This window comes from Tursiops truncatus, chromosome 18, assembly GCF_011762595.2.
Source record: "Tursiops truncatus isolate mTurTru1 chromosome 18, mTurTru1.mat.Y, whole genome shotgun sequence".
Taxonomy (NCBI): domain Eukaryota; kingdom Metazoa; phylum Chordata; class Mammalia; order Artiodactyla; family Delphinidae; genus Tursiops; species Tursiops truncatus.
The window spans coordinates 74,999,312-75,009,799 of NC_047051.1; the positions used below are offsets into that span (position 1 = coordinate 74,999,312).

A 10,488-nucleotide genomic window follows, 5' to 3' on the forward strand; every position below is an offset into this window, starting at 1 on the left:
CACACACACACACACACACACACACACACACTTTGGTTTACCATTCTTGCCTCTCCCATCATTTGTTCCCAAGGCTCGTCCCAGGCAGCCACATCTGGCTGGTGCTGAATCCCATGCTTTTGCCTACAGTGGAAGTAGAAGAGGGGGTTTCCTGCATTTTAAGCTTCTATAGGTGCATGTTCAGATTAAAGGCTCAAGTCTAGTGGGAAAATTCTGAATCATTCCATGTACAGAGAGAAAGGAATTGGGGAATTTGAGTGCAAAAATGTTCTGAGTGTTCCCTTCAGATGAGGGAAACTCTCTGAGGGGCAAGTGGTTTGGGCTTGTTTTCTAAGGCTGTGTAGACACAAAATGAAAAAAGAGAGAGAGAGATTCAAGTTCAGGGTGGTGAATACACTTCCGGCGGGAGGCTGTGTGAGGGCAGTATGGACGCCTCCGTCAGCTGTGCCCTCTGTCCCTGTGATGAGCAAGCTTAGGGGACGGGGACTTGGGGATGTGAACAGTGGGTCCCGAGCAGGGGAGGGGGCAGGGGTGACTTACATGCTTGTTGGCCTCAGACACCAAAGAGCATAGACGTTTGGACACATAACCTGTAATGCAAAATAGCATGAATAATTATAATACATTCCGGAAGGGGTTTTCCAAAAATGTACTGTCAGTTTTACACTGTCCTGCATGTAGTGACAGACTCTCACTGGCGACAAATGAAGCACGTTTTTTTTACATACAAAGGACTATTATGCAGCCTTTATTTATTTTTCTTCTAGTATTTTCATCTTTTTCCTTCCAGTTTTATTGAGATATAATTGGCATACAGAAGTAAAGGTTAAGGTGTACAGCACAGTGACTTGATTTATATATATATCATGAAGTGATTATCACAATAGGTTTAGTAAAAATTCGTCATCTCATATAGATACAAAATTAAAGAAATAGAAAAAAATGTTTTCCTTGCATTGAGAACTCAGGATGTACTCTCTTAACAATTTTCATATACAATGTACGGCAGTGTTAATTATACATATGAAGCATAAATTTTAAAATTTATTTTATTGAAGTAGAGTTGATTTACATTGTGTTAATTTCTGCTGTACAGAGAAGTGATTCAGTTATATACATACATACATATATATATATATATATATATATATATACCTTCTTTTTTGTATTCTTTTCCATTATAGTTGATCACAGGATATTGAATATGGTTCCCTGGGCTATACAGAAGGACCTTGTTGTTTATCCATTCTAATATAGTAGCTTGCATCTGCTAACCCCAGACTCCCAATCCTTCCCTTCTCCCCCTCCCTCCTCCTTGGCAACCACAAGTCTGATCTCTATGTCTGTGAGTCTGTTTCTGTTTCATAGATAAGTTATGAAGCATACTTTTAGTGACAATTTTCTCTCACCTTAAAATAGCCTCTCGCTGAAAAATTAGACGTGAAAAGAAAACCCAAGTCAGTGACTATTCACACCATTTGACACAGCAAGGTAAATTTTTGGATTATTTCCCTCTAGATTTTTTTCTCTGATTTCATTTTCAGAGCTGTGATCCCACTTTCCTATCTTTTTCATGTATCCTGCTGTAATGGACCAGTGTATCACCCAGGAGCAAGAATTACTGGATAATCGGTATAAATATTTTAACAACAGAGTTTCTTATTTGCTTTATAAAATGAACTCCAGGTTATCATAAAACTATTATTATTATGAAATCATATAAACATATCAAATAAATTCTTAAGACATTCAAATAAACATTTTAAAGGATTTTGAGACATATTACAAAATAGATTACAAATGTTTGTAAGGTAAAAAGGAATAGAATTTGATTTTCTGTGCTATAAATGATATAAAGGAGAGAAATGCATAATGAATACGAGTTGAAGTATTTCTGCGGATGATAAAAATGACGGAACTCTTAAAAGACAAGAAAAGTGATTTTTAAAACAAAACTGCGCTCCTTTCCAGAGAGTGGTGTTGACTGCTGAAATTCTTAATGGCAGCTGTCTCTTACAGGATGGTCCCCATGTCCGGTGGAAACAGGTTTCATGCAGGCAAGGATCCTTCTAATCGTGTTGAACAAAATAACAAACGAAACAAGAATCGACTTCTGGTGGGCTGGGAATAAGAATGTACTTCCTGGGAAAGAACGACCCTGCCAGGCGTCAGTTTAAGTCACATCCTCTGGCAGGAGTCTGGCTGGAGTTCATTGAGAGGTATGGAGAGACTGAGAAAGATGCTTGAGTGAAGACGGAGAATAGGAGGGCCACTGCCTGCTCTCAGCTTCGGGAAGTTCTCTGACAAAGGAAGAGCGGGGGTGTGGTCAGTGATGAGTCATCCTGATGGACACCGTCACCAGCTGTCCAGAGACTGTGGTCTTGTTACCAAAAGCGGTGTCTGCTGCTAGCCGCTCAGAAGCCAATAAAGAGGCAAGGTTGGAGGAAAGGAAAGTTTGCTTTATTTCCGAGGTCGGCAACCTGGGGTTTGGGGGTGGGTGGGTGGATTCATGTCCAAAGGCAGACATCATCCTCCACTGACAGTCAGTGGGCAAGAGCTCTGAACGGGGAGTTTCAGGGGTGTGTAGGCTGAGGCAGGGGGCTCCATGCAGAATCAGCACAGTCAGCTCTGACAGTCATCTTGATATTGGTCACTGGTGGTCTGACCAGCATCATCTTGCTTATTTTCAGTACAGTTAGTCTTCAGTTCCAGGGTCGGTTTGTTCCCATTTCTTCAAGTCCAGTTCTCGGAATTGTGGCAGCTTGTGTCATGGCTACAGTCTGGTCATCATGTGGTTAACTTCTCCCACCTGGTGGCGTTTCAGTACCTATAGAAAAGCTCAAGAGTTATGGCTCAGAATATTACCTATAACCCTTGAGGAAGAACTAAGGGTCCTTGACTTTGCTGAATGACTAAACTAAACTAACGACTAAACTAAAGTATTGTTTTGTCCTGTTTCACTGCTTTCCTTTGCTTCTGCATTTTCTCACTTCTCTGATTAAACTTACTCTTTGACTAAAGTTTTTCCACAGACAAAAGGCAGGTGGAGGACATCGGGGTCAGGGACCATAGGGTCCTGCTCCGTTTCAGTTTGAGTAGCTATTGGAACAGAGGAGAGCAAGCTAGAGCCTACCTCTGTTGCTAGATTCATCCCAGGCTGGAAACGTTCAGCCATTGGGCAATGAGTTAAGTCTTCTGCTCTTTGGTTTTCCAAAAGAAAGCAAGTCAGGCCGCGTCCAAACAAGCCTCCTGGTGTGGTGCACACCCAAGGTTCTGATCACCGATACCAGCCTCTGCACAATGAACTTACGAGCTCTTGGGACTGTTCTCCGCATGTGTGGGGGGCGGCATGTCTGTCCCATGTAGGTAGGGTAGACAGTCATCTGTCTGTTAGACAGCGGGCTGCAGTGTGTGGACTTCCTGCCAGCGAATGTTGCAGGAGCTGCCTGGGTCATCATCGGCCACGCCTGGAGGGGATGAGAAGTTCTTACCATTGTAACACTTCACTATGGAGAACAGTATGGAGATTTCTTTAAAAACTAAAAATAGAACTACCATATGATCCAGCAATCCCACTCCTTGGTGTATATCTGGAGAAAATTCTAATTTGAAACAATACATGCACCCCAATGTTCACAGCAGTGCTATTTATCATACCCAGGACGTGGAAGCAACCTAAATGTCCATCAACAGACGAATGGGTAAAGAAGATGTGGTACATATATACAATGGAATATTATTCAGCTATAAAAAAGAATGAAATAATGCCACTTGCAGCAACATGGATGGACCTAGAAATTGTCTTTCTAAGTGAAGTAAGACAGAGAAAGACAAATATCCTATGATATTGCTTATATATGGAATGTTAAAAAATGATAGAAATGAACTTATATACAAAACAGAAATAGACCCACAGACTTAAAAAACAAAATTATGGTTACCAAAGGGGGAGGGGGGAGGGATAAATTAGGAGTTTGGGATTAACAGATACACACTACTATATATAAAATAGATAAACAACAAGGACCTACTGTATAGCACAGGGAACTATACTCTATTTTGTAATAACCTATGGTAGAAAAGAATATGAAAACGAATATATATATATATATATATATATACGTATGTATAACTGAATCACTTTGCTGTACACTTGAAACTAACACAACATTGTAAATCAGCTATACTTCAATTATTTATCTATATAGATATACGTGTATTATATAGATACAGATATACACACACATGCCTGAATCACAGAAAAATTAACAACACTTCAGTTCTCCTTAGTGGAGATGCTTTCGTAAACCAGGAGTCAGAATGTGGCTCTCTCCATCATCCCATCACCATTTTGGCCATTGTCATGAGCAGTACTGATTACTCTGACCAACTCAATTGTATAAAGACTGCCTTTGAGCTAGAAGACACCCTAAATTATCGGCATGACTGTGCTAAAGCTATCAAGCCTCAGCGGGTTGCTGTTTCTAGTTACTCACCTAAACTAGTAACGAGTTGTTTAGCACTGAGTAAGCCTGTCTTACTACAGGGTCTGGAGGAAAGAGCACCAACCTGTCAGCTTGGAGACCCAGGTTTGAGCTGAGAGTCAGATGCCTGCTAGTTGTGTGACTTTAAAATATCTCTAAGTCACCCTGGTCTCAGTCTTCTGTCTGGAAACCAAAACCAGTATTTCCTCTGGTTTCCTCTCTTAGGCAGTGAGAATTTAAAACCTGCAAATTCTCAGCCATCGAGTTTTGTACTCAACCCTTTTGACAGCCTCAGTTCTGTTTATCTGATACGATTTTTAATTTCCCTTTTATTCTGTGTTCATCTCTTCAGTCTTATTGCTGAGTGTTTTTCATGCCATGTAACATGTTCGTAGTGTTTTTTGCTCTTATTAGCAGGTGACTTACAAATAACAACGAAACTGATATCTGCCTTATCGTTCAAATCAGGTGTCTGCAAAAATAGAACGTAAGTAATGGATGTGAAGATATTTTGGAATTGCCAAGCGTTTTATATGTACAGCGATATATAATGCAGATATTGACACATGTGTGGATGAATATACATTTGTATGTAGGCTTAAGGTTTGCACATACGTCTGTGTGCATGTGTAGGTAGTGAGAGCGAGAGAGAGGGGGAGATGTTACCAATGAGAGTCCAGAAAGACAACAAAAGAAACACTGTCCTCCTTTATTTTTGCTCTGGCCTTGAGCACACTCTCCCAGCCTAACTTACCCATCGCATGGAACAGAGGCAGCCTCGGTGGGGGAAAAAGGAGAATAAGGCACGTTGTACTGTGTGGGAGGGGTTCGGCTTCACACCCAAGGGCACAGGGGAAGTACTCCTCCCTTGGCTGGTCACCTGGCCACCGGGGTATCTGTTACCTCTGTGGTCCACCCATTCTATAGTTTCCTTGGATACTCTGATTAAAGAAAGCAGTCAGGTGCCTCAGAACAGCAGTGCTGCCTCTACTTTCGTTTCTCTAGTAGGTTTCCTTATTATAAATTAAATCCGTATATTCAATAAGCGATCAGGATTGATCTGTGAGCTGCACGCTAAAAGACGTTTGCTGACCTTTTTTGGGGGATGGGGGTGTCACTAGTGTCTTGCCTGTTGGATTACTTTAATTTTCTGTTGGTTGGAATGTGGTGTTCAGGTGTTTTGGGGAAGATGTATCCCTTTAGAGAGGAATGATTTTTTAAATGAGCACCTCAAAAAGCCCCGTGAATATAGAAAACAAACACATTTACCAAATGGGAAAGGTCGGGGGAGGGATAAATTAGAGTGTGGGATTAACAGATACACACTACCCAATATAAAATAGATCAAAAACAAGGACCTGCGGTACAGCACAGGGAACTATATTCAATATGTTATAATAACCTATAGTGGAAAAGAATCTGAAAAAGAATATATAGAACTGAATGACTTTGCTGTACAGCTGAAACATTGTAAATCAACTCTACGTCAATAAAAGTAAATAAATTTAAATTTTAAATTAAATTTTATTTATTTAATTAAATAAAATTGAAGCCTGTGATGAACAGGAGAAGTGGTCCCTGGGACCGGAGTTCCTGCCCTGACAGATGTGAGGATCCACTGACCTCAGAGAGGAACACGGAGACCAGTATCCAGCATTGGAAGCCATAAAGTAACCACCATCATTCAAGGGTGGATCAGAGCCATAATGAAGTGATGCTCAAGACCAGAGGAAGTCCAGAAGAAGAGAGTGTGTCCACACTTGCTGAACCAGGTGACTCCGTGTCTCCGCCAAAAATGCCAGTCTCTAGGTGCTATCAGAGCTGCAAAGAGCCACAAAAGGCCTGAGATGTTACCCTTTTCACAAGCCATCAGGTTAGACGGGCAGAGTTTCATGCATGTTGGCAGGAGACACAAGACTCCCGGGTCAGAGGCAAAGACTTTATTATTATTCATGCACGGCAAGCAGCATGAGCATTTGCCTGTCTACACCGATTTCCTTTGCTCCCATGTCCACAGGGCAATGCAGATGGCTGCACACAGCTTTCCAAGAAGAATGCTAAGGCAGAAAGGACAGGTCTTTGGGGAAATTCGGTCATGTTCTTATAGAAGATAAAGACATATTGGTTCTTAGCGTTTCACGGTATGACCTTCCACACCCTACACAGGTGTGCACATCTTTTATTTAATACTCTATGTTGTTTGTGGTGTTGAATATTCTTCTTCAACGCTGTTGAGGGGCTACATGGCAAAGCATGGATAGATGTGCTATAATCGTTACAACCGAACCCCTATTTTTGGATATTTAAATTGCCTCTAATTTTTTGCTATTCTAAATAGCTCTGTAAAGGACATTCTTGTCATCCTTCAGATCCGTTTCCAGACATGAATTTGCTGATTCAAGGAGAATCCAAAATTGGCCTCAAAACATAGCGTAAAATTGTAAAAATAATTTTTACACGAACTCTGACAGGCTCCATCATGCTGTGGGCAGTATATATATTTAGAATATTTTAAAATTCAGTACATGTACGCGGCAAACAATCTTAATAGTGCAAAAAGTCAGATAACACGTCCGACTCTCACAGCCACCCCCTGCCCTGGCCCTCCAAGTCCCTGAGTCTCCTTCCCTGGATGTCGATTCAATGCCGAGATGCTGATGGGTATTTGCACTGTTTCCAAGTTTGGGCTGTTATGGATAAATCTTCTACAAACATTTTTGTATAAATTTTCATGTGCTCTTTGTAGTGAGGTGGATGGACCTAGAGACTGTCATACAGAGTGAAGTAAGTCAGAAAGAGGAAAACAAATACCATATGCTAACACATATATATGGAATCTAAAAATAATAATAATAATGTTCTGAAGAACTAGGGGCAGGACAGGAATAAAGACGCAGACATAGAGAATGGACTTGAGGATGGGGGAGGGGGAAGGGTAAGCTGGGACGAAGTGAGAGAGTGGCATGGACATATATACACTCCCAAATGTAAAACAGATAGCTAGTGGGAAGCAGCTGCATAGCACAGGGAGATCAGCTCGGTGCTTTGTGTCCACCTAGAGGGGTGGGATAGGGAGGGTGGGAGGGAGGGAGACTCAAGAGGGAGGGGCTATGGGGATATATGTATACGTATAGCTGATTCACTTTGTTATACAGCAGAAACTAACACACCATTGTAAAGCAATTATACTCCAAAAAAGATGTTAAAAATTTTTTTTTCATGTGTTCTTCTGTTTCCTTTCTTTGGGGAGTGGAATTCTTGGGTTATAGAGTAGATTCGTGTTCAACTTTTCCAGTAACGACCAAATCATTTAACACAGTGGTTCTACCATCCTACACTCCCACCAACCACGAATGAGATTTCAGTGGATCTGCAGCCTAACAATTATTGGTTGGCAGAGTTCTAAATTAGCTACTTTAACGGTTGTGCAGTGGTGTCTCATGGTGATCTGAATGCTCATTTTCAGATGACTGATGACGACACGGTATTCCAGGAAGAATAAATAACATTTGTGAAGACCCTAAACCAGAAAAGTGGTGCTTTTTGAAAACTTCTTATAAATGATCTTATAGAAAATACAGACATAAACAGTATTAGCATTTTGGGCTGTGTATTTCCAGACTTCTCCTTTGCTCTCACATGCACACACACATTTAATATGATGAATATTTGCCATGGGCCAAATGAGCCCTCTCAAAGTTTACCTGTTGAAGTGCTAACTCCCAATATGATGGTATTTGGAGATGGGACTTTTGGGAGGTTATATGGTTTAGATGAGGTCATGAGGGTGGGGCCCAGTGATGAGATGAGTGCCCTTATAAGAAGAACATGAGTACTGCTATAAACATTGGGGTGCATGTGTCTTTTTGAATTATGGTTTTCTCAGGGTATATGCCCAGGTGTGGGATTGCTGGGTCATATGGTAATTCTATTTTTAGTTTTTTAAGGAACCTCCATACTGTTCTCCATAGTGGCTGTATCAATTTACATTCCCACCAACAGTGCAAGAGGGTTCCCTTTTCTCCACAGCCTCTCCAGCATTTATTGTTTCTAGATTTTTTGATGATGGCCATTCTGACCTAAATGAGAAGGAAATCCATAAAAGAAGGGATATATGTATAACTGATTCACTTTACTGTACAGTGTAAACTAACACAATATTGTAAAGCGACTCTACTCCAATTAAAAAAGAAGAGGATGAGGCACGAGATCCCTCTCTTGTGGACACACCTCGAGGAAAGGCCGTGTGAGGTCAACACCAGGAAAAGGGCCTTCACAAGAACCCGACCATGCTGGCACCCTGATCTTGGACTTCCAGCTTCCAGAACCATGAGAATAAACATTTGTTGTCTAAACCCCGCAGTCTAGGGCACTTTGCTTCAGAGGCTAAACTAACAAAGACCATCTTTTCACGTTATTAAATATTCTTCTTCAACACGAGTTTAACAGCTCTGTAGTAGCTCAGTGTGTGAGTAGCCACAACTGGTACATCCACCTCTTTGCTGTTTCCTGGCACCTTGATCCCTTCAAGGTTTGTTGTAATGTTTGTCGGGACAGGACTAGAGTAACCCTCTCCCATGACATGGTTTCCTCGGGTGATGATTGAAGGCCCTGAACATTCTGTGAGGCCTCTTCCTTCTGGCTGTCTGGACGTTCTGTCTCCAGCTGCTGTCCTGCCAGAACCTCTTGAAGCTCCAGGGGCCCCACCATACACAAGTGCAGCTTCACATTCACCCAGAGACTTGAGAGGACCAGACGCATTTATCTGGGGCTTTTTCCTTGCACGGTTTCCTTTCTTGGGTCCTGCCCACAAATTCCAGCCACTCAGCAGCCCCCAACCCTGCTTCCCTTGGGCTCTGCTTCCCTGCCTTGGGTCCACGCTGGGCCTCTCAGCAGAAAACGGGGGCGATCCAGGTATAACTTGTGTGCTTCTCTTCTCTCTCTGAGGACAGGCCTACCCTTCCTGTTGTCTGAAAGCTGAAAATGGTTGCGTCCTCATTTTGTAGTTACTTAGGCCAATGGGGTTACTCTGGCCCCAGTTACTTTATCATGGTCCTGTCCTATTCGTGAAATTGTTCTGCTATTACAAACAAACTTTCATGTGCCTATGTATAATTCTCTGTATACAGGTACCTCAAATAATTTTCTTTGGCTACTTATTAAAAACAATAATGTGAAGTCAAGATTTATAGTTTTTGTGATGTGTCCCCTAATTGTGCTATTCCTTTTATCAATAGTTACACCCTAAAAAAAAAAAATTACACCCTGCGTATTTCATTAGTAGATGGGAAGTTTTAGTTAATTAGTTTTACAACTAAAAGAAACACATGTATGTTGTATACTTCCCCCGCCCCCCACAGAGTCAAGTAGAATAATAAAGAAACAGAAATCTTTCTCATGTACCTATATCATCATCTTTGGAAGAAACAAAACTTAACAGTTTCTTTTGTATCTTTCAGAATTTTCTAAGTCCATAAACACCTATATATTTTTTTCCTTTCCTTTTATTATGATACAGATGGGAATATATTCTTTGCATCGTTATGCATCTTTTTAAAAATTAACAACGTATCTTGCATGAATTTCTCTATTTAAATTGCTAGATTTTATTTATCAATCACATTAAAAAAATAGCTCTACTTTCTAGATGTACCACAATTTAGCTAATCAAGTCTCTGTGGAGACTTCTAGTGTTTTCACTTTCAATGTTTCAAGCAATGCTGTGAGGAGAATCTTTGTGCAGGCCCTCATGCAGGTATGAGTGTATACCTCTTAGGTAAGTTACCAAGGTGATGTTGGGACGTCAAAGTAAATGTGCCTCTCATTTTGCTGGATGTTACCAAAGTGCTCTCCAAAGACATTCCATCAATTTTCAGCCCCGCCAATAGCCGAAGACACCATCTGTTTGTCCACGTCTTCTGTATACTGTGAAATGGCGACTTTTCAGTCTTTGCCCATCTGATGGGTTAAAAAAAATAGCATCTCATTTTCATTGGTTGTTATT

General features: G+C 41.1%; 1 long non-coding RNA gene across 1 annotated transcript; it reads right to left on the bottom strand.

Annotated features, from left to right (window-relative positions):
• Window positions 1-67: 67 nt before the first annotated feature.
• Window positions 68-10,332, bottom strand: LOC141277056 (uncharacterized). Its single transcript, XR_012327729.1, has 3 exons — window positions 10,254-10,332; window positions 541-590; window positions 68-123 (listed from the first exon to the last, which is right to left on the bottom strand). It is a non-coding gene; the product is annotated as an uncharacterized lncRNA (long non-coding RNA).
• Window positions 10,333-10,488: the final 156 nt, after the last annotated feature.